This window comes from Sinocyclocheilus grahami, unplaced genomic scaffold (genome assembly GCF_001515645.1).
Source record: "Sinocyclocheilus grahami isolate Dianchi unplaced genomic scaffold, SAMN03320097.WGS_v1.1 scaffold673.1, whole genome shotgun sequence".
NCBI lineage: Eukaryota > Metazoa > Chordata > Actinopteri > Cypriniformes > Cyprinidae > Sinocyclocheilus > Sinocyclocheilus grahami.
Genome location: NW_015505852.1, coordinates 581,132 through 597,988, shown reverse-complemented (window position 1 = coordinate 597,988; position 16,857 = coordinate 581,132). Strand labels below are relative to the sequence as shown.

General features: G+C 36.5%; 1 long non-coding RNA gene and 1 other non-coding gene across 2 annotated transcripts; one reads left to right on the top strand and one right to left on the bottom strand.

Annotated features, from left to right (window-relative positions):
* Positions 1-12,069: 12,069 nt before the first annotated feature.
* On the bottom strand, positions 12,070-13,556 carry LOC107559067 (uncharacterized). Its single transcript, XR_001605551.1, has 3 exons — positions 13,320-13,556; positions 12,533-12,621; positions 12,070-12,156 (listed from the first exon to the last, which is right to left on the bottom strand). It is a non-coding gene; the product is annotated as an uncharacterized lncRNA (long non-coding RNA).
* A 2,687-nt stretch (positions 13,557-16,243) lies between these two features.
* Positions 16,244-16,316, top strand: trnar-ccg (transfer RNA arginine (anticodon CCG)). The gene has a single exon. It is a non-coding gene; the product is annotated as a tRNA-Arg (tRNA).
* Positions 16,317-16,857: the final 541 nt, after the last annotated feature.

Genomic DNA, 16,857 nt, shown 5'->3' with positions numbered 1-16,857 from the left:
TTGGTTTTATTTCTTGTTTAAAATGCCTCCCAACTGCATTCCTCAAGTCCAACTCTGTTGCTGCCGGGAAGTTTTGCCAAATAAGAAAGAAAAGAAAAAAAAAGCACAAGAAAAGCTTGACATAATTTTTTACTTTAATTACACTAATTGTGACAGGGAGTCATTCTCTTTTGCTTGGATGCCAACTAAAAACAAAAACGATATATATAGTGTATCACCATTCAGTGTGTTAAAAAAGAGAGGCTCTCTGGTAAATGTTTTATACACATACCTCTAATGACCGAGAACAGTGCAGTCTTTTCAAATGCCTCTTTCTGCAGCGGACCACCCCCCGTCATGTTGAATTTGGACATGAGGGAATTTTTTTAAAACCCTAAAATATAATACAGATTGAGGTGGTTAACAATTGCGGACAAAGTTTGACATTTCAAAATGACCAGTAAAGGAATTATTTTTTAGGGTAGTATTATATGCATCTGTGTACACGTGTTTACCAATCTTAAACACTGTTGTCCATTGACCTGCAAGTTTTCCATCACTAACCCTTTAAAACTCTTTATTCCAACAGTTTAAGTTTTTCCCTATTAGTGCCCCCCACAATCTGTCTCTGCCTCCAAAATTGTCTGGCACAACTGACTTCATAAGAACACAGTGATAGCTGTTGTCACTAAAAAGTAGCCCAGTACACACATTAACCTCAAATGTACATGGAATAATAAATTCACCCCCTACCGTTTTATTACATTATGTTTTCTGTTTGTACTGTTTAGGTTTAAATGCTGCATTGCACATCTGAGCTATTTGCACTTATTATTTGTTAAGCTTTACTATCAATTTGGAAGTTTCAAAATAAATCTTATTGTAGATGAGAGCTTTAGTGAGGAAATGTTGTTTTGGAGAGTTTTTTTTTAATTTTTATTTTACCATTGCTGCCAGGATTTTTTCCAGATGTTGAAACTCCTCCTCAGTTTCTCCAATTATTCTAAGTGTGTTCACTGTATAAATTAATATGGATTAATCTTTGTCAAAGCTGTGTTTGTTCTGTTGTTTGCTCTTTGCTCTTCTTTTTTACTTATTCTTCGTTTTAAAATCGATTGAGTTTGTAAACACAATACAAATTATAAAACTTTTACTCTAATAAATTTTGCAATTAATCCTCTGAACACATGCGTGCTGAACCGTGGGCCTAGTCATGGATCACTACCAACTACGATCTGCTCCCTTCAATAAAATATCACGGTTCCTAAACATGATAACAAATAATATAGATAAATAATGAACACGTCAAAACGAAAACACAGATACTTACAAAACCAAGTAGGAATGTCCTTCATCATTTGTTGTTTGCCCGCTGCTCTCCGACAAGTAAACTTAGTGCTCGATAACCGAATATCAATAATATCATATAATGTGTATGAATGTAACATAACAGCTTGTGGGATGCATGACATCATATTATCAAATGCAAGTCAACTTTTGAAACATTTAAATGAGCATTATTTTTGGCATAATAAATAATGCTATATTTAATAATCACGGTTTTACATGATTGTAAAGCGCTTTGGGTGTACAACAATACACAATAAAGCGCTATATAAATGCATCATTCATTCATTAATAATGCTGTAAAATAATTAAATAAAATATAAAATAATGCTAATTTAAATGATTCAAAAGTTTACTTGCATCTGATAAGAAGCAGCATGGGTGAAAATTACATGTAAACAATTTTAAGGCTATTTTGGCTATGCTCATCGCTGGTCTGGTTACTGGTATAGGGCTATAGCCAAGCCGTTAAAATTAGACCACAGATTGCCTCGATTTCGCCAGGTGGGCTAAAAGCAGACTACACGTAGCCCGTTCAATTTAGAACAAAATCGTGGCTACATTTAGACCATGTCATGAAATGACACTTACATCTTTGTAGATATTATTGACACTGTGAACATGATGGGATATCAACCATCTCATGCGCTGCCTGGCCAAAACTACAGTGAATCAGGTTTGACTATAAGTGGGCTACAGATAGCCGCTCGGACTACGAGCTAAATCGTGGCTACGCTCAGGCTACATATTGAACATGTCAAAGAAATGAAACCAAACACCCTGTAACCCTGTTGACTTTGCTTACATGATGGAATATCATACATCTCACAAGTTATTTTGCCAAAAAACGACATGAAACCAAATTCAAGGTTATTTGGACTAGAAGTGGGTTACACATATATCGGGTCTATACTTAACCGAGACGTTGAAATGACGGCTATTGCTTGTGGGTGATGATACTGTGTTCTGCCTTGGTTTCTCCGGGGCTTTTCTCCAAGATACTTATACACATGATAAGGAGGTCATATACTGTATGTCTCAAAATTATCAATAACTAATTTTCGACCAAAAACGAAGTTATGGTATTTTGTCTTTGCACAGCAGCACTGCTGTCACTATAGACGGCGTGGTTTCAGCAACCAGGCACCTCAGCTTCACCCACTTCACGCCTTTTTGCCCATTTTCAATTATCCGGGAGTGATGCGCGGGGACACGCTGCCAAGTTGCTCTGCTCCGTTTTGACTTTAGACTTCAAAAATGCTTTTCATATTCCTATGAGTGACGTCACGGACGCTACGTCCATGTTTTTTTTAGTCTATGGGCTCAACCCTAGTTACCACTCTAATATGTCTTGCAATATCCCAGCGTGCAAAGGTTCCTCTTGTTCAGTATTCTCGGGGTCTGAAACCGGCTCAAAATGATATGGCAATACTGACGCCATCCTTAACTATACCGGAGCAGACTGAACATGCTGCTTTGGCAAGCGGTGGGGCAGTACTAAAACACTGTCTAAGCTGTTCGCCAATCACAACGCACTGGGACAGCTAACCACAACACATTTCGTTTTTCGGAAGGCGGGCCTTCATCAACCCCGGAACTAATCGAGCCGTTTGTGCCAGGCTGCAGAGAAAGGTATTGTATTAATGTAAATTATGTGAAAAATAATGCATTTTTCGAACCACCAAGCATGAGAGCATGTTCTAGTACACCTCCAAAACAAAATCAAGACTTTGTAAAAGAGCATAATAGTTAAGTTAATGCCACACACCACTTAAGATGCAGATTTATTTGCTCATCAACATGGACGCACAACATGGCTATGAGTACTCTAAGGCAAGTCGGAGCATCCAGTTTTCAAGAGCGTAAAGATGGACATGAGGACGTAAGGACAGCCCTTTCAATTCTAGATATAATATTTTAATAAATTAAATATTAAATATTTATTTTTAAAGCTACTTTTTGTTTGCTTTTTCTCATTCTTTGCTTTTCTCATATAACACAATTATATGACTTTAGAATATCTTTTGAGGGTACTTTTTCTTCCTTTTTGAAAACATATATGATAACCTGAAATGATTCTCAAAAGTAGATAACTGAATTTTTACAATAAAGCACTTACAAATACTAGATATAGGGAGTATAGACATGAATGAGTGCACATTTGTAAATTATTTTATACAACAGTTAAATAAATAAGAAATGTTATGGTAAGTATTGCAATATATATTCATAATCAGTGGTGGAAATGGACTAGGGTTAATATTACCAAGAAATTCACTGGGGGACCCTAGCTTGGAATGGGGGGGGGGGGGGGGAATGGTAATAAAAGGTAAAATAAAATTAATTAATTAAATAAATAAATATATATATATATAAATAAAAAAGGAAATTACCTTTTGGATGTATTTAATTATAAATATCTTTGTAATCTATAATATTACATTTATTATCAAAAGGTCAAATATTATATATATATATACAGTATATAATATATAAAAAAATAACCAAATTATAGATACTTTGTGTGTGAATTTGTACATGCTATAATGTAAGCATCATTAAAGACCCCTTGTGTTTAATAAAAAAAATTAAAAATAAATAAAAAGATTGATTAGTGAAATGAAAGAATGATTTAATAAAACAATTAGAATGATTAGTAAATGTCTCTCATTGGCCTGATTAGCTAAGCCCTCAAAACCTTTCTTATTTAGTGGTACAGTATTGCATGATTTGTAGATTATATTTAATACACTTTGCATAAATGTTTGCAATTAGTTAAAAACTGCTGCCAGTAGGTGGCAGCATTGTCACTGAATCATTTATTTAATAGATTCGTTCAAACGGCTGATTCATTTAGGAACGAAGCAAGTGACTCTCTTTATGAATGGGTGATTCATAATTACGTATGAAACTGCTTCCGTTTTACAGCAGTGAGCGCAAGCTAGATTCAAGAGATTATTACGTTTTGAATATGGATATTTTTCTTACAAAAATGCATCGATTCGCTACAGGAGGCCTTTGTTCACCCCCTGGAGCCGTGTGAGACACTTTTTTTTGTGGAAGGGTGCTTTTCATTTCACGTCTTTTGGACAGAAGGAATGCAACACCCGCTGAGTACAACGATAGAGCTTGAAAGATCAAAGACAATTTTTAATATAACTCCGACTGGATTCATCTGAAAGAAGAAAGTCATATACACCTAGGATGCATCGGGGGTGAGTAAAACAACCTAATTTTTATTTTTGGGTGAACTAACCCTTTAAATCATTGACTCACTAGATTTGTTCAAAAACGCAGATTCATTCAAAAACGAAACAGCTGTGTGTTTGCTTGGAGATGCACAGCAGATTAGCTGTGACTATGTTTGAACTTTCGTTTAAGAAATAGAGCACAATAATTAAAAGATGCATTGTCTTCAATGAAAAGAGGTAAATCTCCAGGATTGGATGGTTTTCCTCCAGAGCTATTCCTGGAACTTTGGGACAGTATTGGACCACTTCTCCTAAACTCTATCAATCATGCTCTTAACATTGGTTCATGTCATCGTGATCAAAACACATCACTTATTTCGGTGTTGCTTAAGAAAGGCAAGTCTCCTCTGAATTGTGATAGTTATAGACCGATATCTTTAATTACAACAGAGTTAAAGCTTTTTGCTAAGCTTTTAGTCAAGAGGCTTGAATTATCCGTAAGTAAACTAATTCATTTCGATCAATCTGGGTTTTTAAAAGGGAGACTCGCATCCGATAATGTCAGACATTTTTTACATATTATTCATGCATCTGAAAGGGAGGCGTTACCTGTAGCTGTCTTTACTTTAGATGTGCAAAAGGCCTTTGATAGGGTAAGTTGGGAGTATTTTTGGATAGTTTTGGAGAATTTTGGCTTCGGTAAAATTTTCATATCTATGGTCAAAACACTTTATACTAATCCTCTTGCAGTTGTATTAACGGGTAATATCTTGTCAAAGCCATTTCCTCTGCATCTTGGTACCCGTCAGGCCTGCCCACTTTCCCCCTTACTTTTTGCTCTATCAGTAGAACCGTTAGCACAGTCGATTAGACTAGATTCTCTTATATCACCCATAGTTATACAAGGAACACAGCATAAAATTTCTCTTTACGCAGACAACATACTATTATATTTCACTAATATACATGTTTCATTACCCCAAATAATAAAAGTATTCACCCAGTTTAATCACTTCTCTGGCTATAAAATAAACTGGGACAAATCCCTTCTAGTTCCTTTAAATGCCCTGGCGAAAAGTTGTATATTACCACCTATTCCTCATATTCAATGGCATGACACGACATTTACGTATTTGGGTCTAAAAATAACAACTTTTGCTAACATATCATGTACAAACTATGACAAGCTTAAACTTGAAATTTTTGCTGATATGCAGAGGTGGTCTAACCTTAAAATGTCATTACAGGGCAGAATTTCAATAATAAACATGAATGTTCTTGGTAGGCTGAATTTTCTTTTTTCTATGATTCCATTACCCCCACCTGTAAATTATTTTGAGGATAACGCATTTTATTTGGGATGGTAAAAAACCACGTATTCGTCTGAATACTCTTCAGCGGATTAAATTATCAGGTGGTTTGGCACTACCGGACTTTAAATTGTATTATTGGTCCAGCTGCAAAAAAAACTATAATTCATTCTTGGTTTTCTCCTGGACCCCCGTCAATAAAAGAATGGTACAATTATTTTGGTACAATTATTTATGATATTGTTCTTATAGAAAGATCATTGGCTATCATTCATAAAGCAGGAAGCTCAACTTTGGATGTTTGGGATAAAGTTATTGCTGTACTTTTAAAACCACCTGTTTTCCCTTAGGACTAGTACACAATCTAAATGGGTCTCAACAACGCTAAACAATATTGTTTTTTCTTTTGTTATATGTATCAGCTTTATTTTCTAGTTTCAAGGCTTTGGCAATTGTATATAGTTTGAATATGTTGTTTGTTTTGTATTCAAGAGTACACACATATATGTATATTTGTGCTATGTAACAAAGAAATGTGTATAAACTTGTTAAGTTTAATAAAAAGTTGATCACAAAAAAGAAATAGAGCACAATCAGACAACAGTGTTCCTGAAATGTAAGTCCTTATGTTAACTTTTGTATAAAATCCAAAATGTATAAAACTGTTGTAGGTAAATTCAATTTAATATTTGCAAACTCCCTTTAAAAAGCTGTCACTCCTCTTAGTTCATCGTGATCTCACAAACTTCCATTTTAATTAATGAGGCTCCCTACACTGCACACTGAATCTATTATTACATCGTCTCTACTTTGAGACTCTCTACTTTGTTTGCAATAATGAATGACAAATCTGCAGTCTGCTTTCACGATCTGAGGCATACCGATAATAATTTATTGGCTGCAGTCTGCAGACCAGTTGGAAGTGAAACACCGTCCCCCCTCGAAATTCACTCCCCGGACTCCGTCCCTTTAATCTCATTTACGATCCTAACTGCGTGTTCTTTCAGATTTGTCTTTGTTGTCGATACCAATATAAAATATCTGGGGGGGGCCCCCCTAAGTCTATATATATGTTTTTTTTTACTTCTTATGGGGGGTCCCTAATGCCTTATGGGGGTCCCGGATCTCCCCAGCCCCCCCTTAATTCGAGCACTGACTATAATTTCAGTTTATGTTATGTTTTTAAAAAGGAAAAAAAAGTACCCTCAAAAGATATTTTAAAGTCATATTGCCTAATTGTGTTAAATGAGAAAAGCAAAGAATGAGAAAAAGCAAACAAAATGTAGCTTTAAAAATAAATATTTAATTTAGAATTACACCTGCTATACTTTTTTTTCAGAAGCTGCATCTGAATCGACATATATTTACAGACTAAAACAGTTTGGTTACCAGCATTCTTCAAAATGTCTTCCTATGTTCCTCAAAAGCATTACGTCTGTATTGCTTTTGAGGAACATAGGAAGATATTTTGAAGAATGCTGGTAACCAATCATAAGGTTTGAAACAACATTGGGGTGAGTAAATGTAAATGTAAATAAACAGAATTAAAATTTTTGTGAAACTATTCTCAACTATTTTTTAAACTGAAATTATACTCAAAATAGAAGCTAATATAATAATAATGAAATAATAATATTAATTTCTTATTCATTTAACTGTTGTATAAAACAGTTTTTCCCCTATATCTAGAATTGTAAGGGCTGTCCTTACCATCTTCTCGCTCTTGCAAACTGGATGCTCCGACTTGCCTTAGAGTCCTCGTAGCCATGAGAGGTGTGTCCATGTAGATGAGCAAATAAATCTGCATCTTAAGTGGCGTGTGGCGTTAACTTGACATCGGTCGGCGTGTGGCATTATTTTAACGCGTTTGGAGGGGATCTTTAATATGACGTTGTAACTTGCACTCTATGGAACGCCAAACAGGCAGAGTTCCAAGACGAAAACCGCTACGGAGCAAAAAGAACATAAAGGCTTGATGATCCCCAAGACTTTTGGGAAAATACTCTGTGGACTGACGAGACAAAAGTTTAACTTTTTGGAAGGCGTGTTTCCCATTACGTCTGGCGTAAAAGTAACACTGCATTTCAGAAAAAGAACATCATACCAACAGTAAAATATGGTGGTGGTAGTGTGATGGTCTGGGGCTGTTTTGCTGCTTCAGGACCTGGAAGACTTGCTGTGATAAATGGAACCATGAATTCTGCTGTTTACCAAAAAATCCTGAAGGAGAATGTCCGGCCATCTGTTCGTGACCTCAAGCTGAAGCGAACTTGGGTTCTGCAGCAGGACAATGATCCAAAACACACCAGCAAGTCCACCTCTGAATGGCTGAAGAAAAACAAAATGAAGACTTTGGAGTGGCCTAGTCAAAGTCCTGACCTGAATCCTATTGAAATGCTGTGGCATGACCTTAAAAAGGAATTCATGCTCGAAAACCCTCCAATGTGGCTGAATTACAACAATTCAGCATAGATGAGTGGACCAAAATTCCTCCACAGCGCTGTAACAGACTCATTGCAAGTTATCGCAAACGCTTGATTGCAGTTGTTGCTGCTAAGGGTGGCCCAACCAGTTATTAGGTTTAGGGGGCAAACACTTTTTCACACAGGGCCATGTAGTTTTGGATTTTGTTTTCCCTTAATAATAAAAACCTTCATTTAAAAACTGCATGTTGTGTTCACTTGTGTTATCTTTGACTAATATTTAAATTAGTTTGATATGAAACATTAAAGATATAAAGAATAAGAAATCAGGAAGGGGGCCAACACTGTACATCTTAAAGGTCCCATATTGTCAAAACTGAAATTTCCTGGCTTTTTTCACGATTACTGAAGTCTAGGGACTATTTAACTACCATATAAGTTTCAAAACAGTCAGTCCACAGTCAAATTCACACAGCCTGCTTAAAGTTCTAGCTATTTTTCACCAACCGTTGTGACTTCCGTAAAAAGTTGACACACGCCTTCAGTCACCACCCGAGCACCGCCCACAGTCCCACTCTCCTTTTGCCAAAACCCCCAGACAACATCGCGTCCATGCTTTTGCTGAGCAAGGACAACACGGAAACATGTCGAAAAGGTTAACTTTAACCACAAAACCAGATCGGCCGACCTGTAAGGTTACACTCTCACTCAAAGAATGGATGATCTGACAGGATTGTTACTATGAGGTGGATCACGTCTAACGTGTATAGTAAAGACACACTCACCGTGTCTATCTAGTCATGATGAAGATGTATATATATTTCAATTTCAGCACGCAACTATTTTTACAGCTACACTATTGTTCCAGCCACAATTAATCACAACAATGTATATAAAATTACAAATGATTATATATAAATCGTCAGTTTGTTGTTTTACACACATGCACACAGACATTATTTCATACACGACATAGTCGTGAGATGCAAGAAACAGACATATGGCAAGAAATCTGTAGACCATAACAACAAAAGACAATACTTTATTGAACCTTTCTTGATAAGAAGTGTGTGCTGCAAACGCGAGCATTTTTGACGATCCTTTCTGTCCAGTCTGCTCGCTTTATCGCGTTTAACAGCTGTCGTCGTTTTTTTGTCTGGCAGTGACAGCAGATATGCAATCAAATTTCTAATTTGAGGCTGTATTATGTCGATTTTGTCACCCAACATCACAAGATGATATTTTAAGCTCCTTATGTAGCCGAAACTGCGCTGGTTTGAATGGGCCCAGTGTTGCCAACTAATTTTCAGGGGAAGTTGCTAAAGGAAGGTTGATTTGTTGCTAAAAGTTGCTAAATTATGTTGTGATGACATTGCGTGATGACATCATTACGTAATCACGATGCAAAATTGTGTCAAATCTCAGCAAAAACATATATATTTTATATATGTTTAGATTTGTTCGTAGCAATATAAATGCATAATATAATAGTAAAATATATATAACTATTTTTAAATTCATTGAATTATCGAAAACTTACACATTTTTGAACGATTACAATTTGTTTTATACTTTAAAGCAGTTTATTAGTAGTTAGTTACTATGAAGGAATTTTCTGGATTTATTTTTCTACAGGTTTTTGTACCTGCATTTTTAATTACGCATTGTATTTTGTGTTTTCGGGTTACAATGGATAATGGATAATGTACTGGAAAGTTACTAGCACCTTTTCCATTTTTCTGCATATTTTTCTTACAGTGTATTCATCAACAATCACAGGTACAAGCTACTAACAAAGTGTCTCATAAATGAAAAACAACTATTCAATTATTATTATTATTACTATTAAATTAAACAATTGCAAATAGCAGCTAACTTAATTCCTGTAATGTGTGTACTGCTAGGCATCTTTGGTTTCCTCTTTTTGTGTAATTTAAATGGTAAATTGTGCCTTTTTATCGTTTGAGTCACTTATCAAAAGTTGCTAAAAGTTGCCAAATAAAATTTAAAAAATAGCTACATTTGTTGCTTGGTGCTTTTGGAAGAAAAGGTTGCTAGGGTAGTCTGAAAAGTTGCTAAATTTAACAACAAAATTGCTAAGTTGGCAACACTGAATAGGCCGCCTCCAGTTTGCCCTTTGTTTTGCTGCCTCCAGCTAGCGCTGTGACATCGCTGACCCTAGTTACCTGTGGTTGGCCTGGCCGTGCGTCACTCAGAAAACAACAGGCCAATCAGGAGAGAGGATTATGAATATTAATTAGACAGACCAAAATCGACCTGTTCTCAGCAGAGCTCCTGAGAGAGGAGCTGTAAAAATATATTGAGATGGTTTTTGGTACTTATACCGCAAATATATATTCTTAAGGACATCAAAACCTCAAATAAAACTCCAGAAAGGTGTACAATATGGGACCTTTGAAGACAATTACTAAATGTCTATTTAACATCTGACAGGATAATCTTTGATTAGTATTGCAGATGAGCACATCTAATAGACTTGAAACAGGCATCTGAGTGATGTGTGCTATTATGGAGAATTCACTGTTGTCAACACTGTTTTAGATGAATGTAAGTCATGTAAATAAACAAATCTACATAAAGTAACTAAACATAAGTTATCTATTTTATTTGTCCATTTGTAATATTGATAATTTAAGGAACATTTGTGTTGAATAAAAAGGTGAGTTACATCAGCAACTACCTCAACATGTAAATGCAGTATTGAGCAGATAAATCACAGATGTGACTTGACTCTTGTCTGGATGTTACAGGAACAGATGAGACACACAGGTGTTTATCCAGTGAAGAGTGACTGATGAAGGAAAGCTATATACACATTTTTTTAAATCTTAAGTTGTAGTTTATATTAATTATTGTAATTTCAAACAACTTTTACAGCACTTTTCTGATTCTTGATTTCTGTGCATTTGCAGGAGATTTTTTGTGGTGGAGCAGGACCTGTAAGGCAAGGTGACGGCGGCGTTTGTGAAAAAAAGGGAAAACCTGAAACAAAAATATAAATAAGATCATTTTGTTACTTCCAATACGGAAATCAGATGACATTATGCTGTTAAAATGACTGTTTTTGTATTGTGTTTGTGCATCTTTGCAGGATCTGAAATGTCCTCAGACTGGTGTGAGTAGTGAGGATGGAGAAGTCCACAGCAGCATACTGGAAATGGTCCAGTGCCATGGATGAGATGCTCCATCACTCCACCTCTTACTGCCTCATCTGGGCCAGATGTTGCTGTGGTCTCTTCATCCTCAGTGACACCAGAGCCAGCGAGAACATCTAGAGAAACAGCAAAAGACACTGAGGATGTGAGTTTGGTCAAGTTTGTTCTGCTGGTTTTTTGTTCATACAATGAAGGCTGACTTTCAGAAGCTTCAAAAGCATCATCAAAAAATGTCATGAAGCTTTTATCCAAAGTGATTTACAGTGCTCTTATTACAGGGACCTACAATCCCCTGGAACAACCTGGATTGCTCAGGGACATACTGGTGGTTTTGAAACAGCAACCTTCTGCTCACCAGTTCAGTGGTTTAGCCCATAAAGCTACAACAAAAAAATGCATGTAATTGTAAACATGAAATTAGGCAAGAAATGGAAAGCTGACAACATGAACTGTAAAATGTTTAACTCCGTTTAAATGTTTTACAGGCAGTCGTGCTCATGGAAAGCAGCACACAAATGTTTGGAGCAGACACAGTGGCAGCCAGATTGTCCCGCATGTGTTACCCTGCTCTTGCTTCTAGTTTGCCTGGTTCAGAGAGCCGTCATCATGGTCTTCCTCATCCTCTTGCTCAACGATGTCTCCACTGAGAAGAGTGAGATTGTGAAGCACAAAGCAGCAGCAGAACTGTCTCAGTTGTGTTGAGATGGCAGTAGGATGTGGGGTTCACCATCTGTAAATACATGATTGTTAGAACAATACGTTTGAATTAAGCTTTGTTTCATCTGTTGTTGACTTGTATTTATTGTGATGCTTGCTTTTATTCATTCCTTTACTCATTTATTCATGTTTCTTATTGTTGTGAGTAAATAAAATATTAATATTTGATTAATTCATGTATTAATTGCTTGATTGAAAATTGTTGTATTCACATCGACTGCATTTGTTCAACTAGTGTATATTTATGTATCGCTATGTCACGACAACATTTATTTAAAAAAAGTAATTATTGGTTAGCATTTATCATTATTATTGCATGTAAGTGTTGGGGTGGTGAAACGATGCAATTCATTCTGGGGTAATCTTAATGTTTAAGTAGTAATACTTACATTTTTAGAGTATAAAATCAACAGTCTTCTCCAAAGGCGAGATCTTCGAGCAGCTGCCCGACATATCCTTTGTGCAGACATTGCAAACGCTGAGGAAATCGGTACTAGATTGTTAAGTTAGTGATGTTATGAGGTGTTAGTGCACCTGTCCCTCTTTTTTATTATTATTATTGCCGAACTTATAATTACATAAAAGATCAGGGAAAGATGGTTGTATCTAACAATGAACAATCATAATGGCATATATTATATCAGTGTTGTATTGCATCCCTACTGTGTTATTCCTATGTATGTCTGCACTATGTTTGTACTTTCTTCTACACTGGAAGCTCCTGTCTCAAGTCAAATTACTTGTGTGTGTGTAAACATACTTGGTAATAAAGCTATTCTGATTCTGATAAAACGGTTTAAACAAATTCACGTGTTCGTCATAGTATGAGAATATACACAGAAAAAAAGCACAGTGACAAGGTTCCAATATCTTTGAATAATTCATCATGACGCTTTTTTTTAGAAGCCTGAGGGATGAAACGTGAAACGAGTTAAATTCAACAAGAAAAATAATAAAACAGGAGATTTAAGCCACTTTTGCTTGTGGATAAAACATTTTGCACAAAATAATTAACAACATATTCAAGAGATAACGATTTTGGGTTTTCGAGTTAAAAATATAAGAACTTAAATCAACCCCCAATTGTATTGGCTATACTACAATCACAAAAAAGGGCAGCTGTTTCTTCAACAAGACCACAAAATGGGCAAGTTTCATCATTATCAAGATACTTACAGTTAGATGAAAACCTGTTACTCATATCTTTTAAGTTGTTGCGCTTGTTATAACGTCGTAGGTCACATGATAACGTCAACATAGCGGATGATATCCGAATCGCATTCATACTTAACGCATTCAGGCTGTATACTCTCATAGCGCTCGGTAAGTAAGTACTTGAAGAAATTAAGTGCCTATAATTTAGAAAGTATGAGGTTTCGAACGCAACGCAGCCGACAACATCTAGTTTTGACATCTCGCGTGGTTCTGTGTGATTTGGACAACTTCAAGTTACGCCCCTTCTTCAAGTTATGCCCCTCTCTTGCTGTCCGCAGACAGACCCTTCTCCAAATTACGGCGTTTTCACAGCACAACCGCCGTTTATATTGGCGTTTATTGATGCAATCCAAAACGTCATTAATTTTGCCGTTTGCCCATCCATAATACGCCGTAATTTACGGCGCTCCGTTTGACAAAGACGGCGTAAAAAACGGCGTTTTCTGTAATATTAAAATCAGCCCCTTTACTTTTTCATTGGTGTTAGAAAACACTCTCTGTCTTGAGATTGGTTCCAGATGTTTTCACCCCTCCTTTCCTTTTTTCCTGTTCCTCTTTCACTCGCCCCCTATCCACCTTTTTCTTGTCGTAAAAATGGGCGCGGCCATTTGGAAAATATATGGGTATGGCTTCCGGTTTCATCTGCGTCCACTCCGTCCAGCTATTTTTAGCTGAGCAAAACAGTTCGTTTTGCTGCTTGATATTGAAAGTTGGTGTGTCTTATCATATTATTTTAATGTATTATCTGAAATTATGAACACACTGGTTTGTAGTGCAAACCGTTTTACCGTTTACTGCACGTTGTTATTCTCCTCGTTATTTACCTATAGCGGCTAATGAACCGGAAGTCTCACCCATAGGCTTACTTCCGCGTTGAAGAAAAAGGTGGATACAGCGCACTGATTGTTTCTCTCTCTGAAGCCCCCTCCTCCATCTGTTCTCACTCTCTCTCTCTCTTGTATGATGTTTTAATGTCTCTTACTCATATGCGAGGTACGCATGCGCACATGTATGCATTAGCTTTTCTTGGTTCAAATGCTCAAATAAGGACATGAATGGTAGGACTACAAGGTGAAAGGGGTTCGTGATGAACTATGAAGCGAGTTCAGCATCCTTCGCCAAGTCTATTCCTAATATGTCCATGTTTTTCTGTACATGTGGCCATTTTATATAAACACATGTTCTTGGTCAAGATCCTATATGTATAGGGTTCTCCTCATTGGTTAAAGGGTTGAAACTCCCCTCGACATATGCCTATATAATATCTTTGTTTCTATGAATAAAATTGAAGTATTGAGAATACATTTGATGTGTGTTTTCTTGCTTCCCGGCCGTTATACACTTTGAGGGACTGAGAATTTTTCCAGGTGGCAAAGAGATATCAAGGGACCAATTGTTATTTTACTAACAATTGGGTTCACGTGTATCTCCATCTTCTTTATCATATGTACACAACTTGTACAATTTTATTATCCTTTGTGTAAGTTGATGTGTGTCAAATGCAGTGAGCATATACTTGTAGGTATCAGTTTCTGTAGTGTTGTAGTCTGTGTTCATTGCAATCATACAGTGTTGCTTTGGTGACAGGAGTTCAAGTCTGAGGTTTGATGTTTTTTTCTCTCCTTTTCGTTTTTGTTCTTATTTCAATTTGGTGTTAAATCAACCAAAAACCATGACATTAAAATAAATTTAAAACAGTGTGTGTCTATGATCCCTCCTGCTTAGTAACAGCGTAGTTCTCGTTTATCTCAGGACTGTGGCGACAGCAGCGGACAATAGCTTAGCTCGCTCACACGTAACCGTATATCTTCTATAACAGGAAAAACATATCGATTTTATGACATAATATGTTGTTATTACGAGAAAATATATCGTTTTAACCATAAAAGATCGTTTTAACGACATAGCATTATTACGACATAATTGAGTGTAAATGATAAATAGTGGCAGCAGTGCGTCACCGTAGAAAAATGCCAGCATTTTGACTTTTTTTTATTCAACAGAAACGTACCCATATTGTACTAAAGGCATACTGCAAGCAAGCCTAAATGAGCCAAACAAGCGCTTTCACATGGGAAATCAAATTTAATCAACAATAAAAACCGACGCCACTGCTTATAGTTCAGCTGATTCGCACAGGCTGTTGGAATAATAGATAAATAAATAAGAAATAATTTTCCTGTTATTTGCAGAAAGGGCAGTTTCTCCAAAATGTAAAAGACATTAATACACAACAAACGAAAAGGAGAGAAAAGAACATAGGACCTCAGACTCGAACTCCTGTCACTAAAGCAACACTGCACAGTTGCAATGAAAGCAGACCACAGCACTACAGAAACCAATATTTACTAATCTATGCTCACTGCATTTGACACACATCAACTTACACATAGAATAATAAAATTGCACAATTTGTGTACATATGATAAAGAAGATAAAGATACACGTGTACCCAATGAAAAAGTAAAAATATCACACGATGAAAATCCAAATGTTGGTCACATAACGTTAAAAAACAGGATCCTTGAAGTAGATTGCCATTCAGATCGACATTGTACTACTCATGTCTTACTGCCTACTGCATCAAAGGGGCTGGCCTGTGTAAAAAAGGAGGGGCTGATTTTAATATTACAGAAAACGCCGTTTTTTACGCCGTCTTTGTCAAACGGAGTGCCGTAAATTACGGCGTATTATGGATGGCCAAACGGCGTTTTGGATTGCATCAATAAACGCCTATATTAACGGCGGTTGTGCTGTGAAAACGACGTAATTTACGCCGTCTGTGCTACAAAACGCCATATTTTAGATAAATGTAATGTTCCAACAATTCTCACTTTTTTTTGTTAAATAATAATTACCCAAGTTTTCATTGCGTGAGCAGTGTTGACCCAGTGGCCTAATGGATAAGGCATCAGCCTCCGGAGCTGGGGATTGTGGGTTCGAGTCCCATCTGGGTCGGCTTGAGTAGGTGATTGTTTTTGCACCGTACTTTCAAATAAAATGCATAATACATACATTTGCTGGCATTTCATTTGTGACAGAATCCGTTTTCGCTCATATTCATGCACTGATTATATTTTTCGTTTACTTAAGCTTCTCCCTTTGAAAGACTTTGACTGCTCTTGTTGGATTTTCATACTCAAAGACTCATAATACAAGTAAATAATATTCGACCTAGAGTTAATTAGGAAAACGTTGGCGAAAAGCACGAGTCGGTGTTTCGTGTCTTAAGGAGGATCATTCGTGAACGAACTAATTTAACTGACTGACATATGTAATCTACTATCAGATTAATAACACATTTTTGGAACATTATGTGTAGGCTTTTAAGGGACTGGTGTGAGAGATGTGGGCAAAGAGTATACAGAAGACCAAGAGGCGAAACTCTGATGCTTTTTGGGTAACAGACACTAGGTGGCGCTTCGGTAGCGCGGCCGCCATTTTGGGGTGAAAAGTGGAATAAAAGAACGCAATGTTGGGCAATCCACTGCAAAAACTA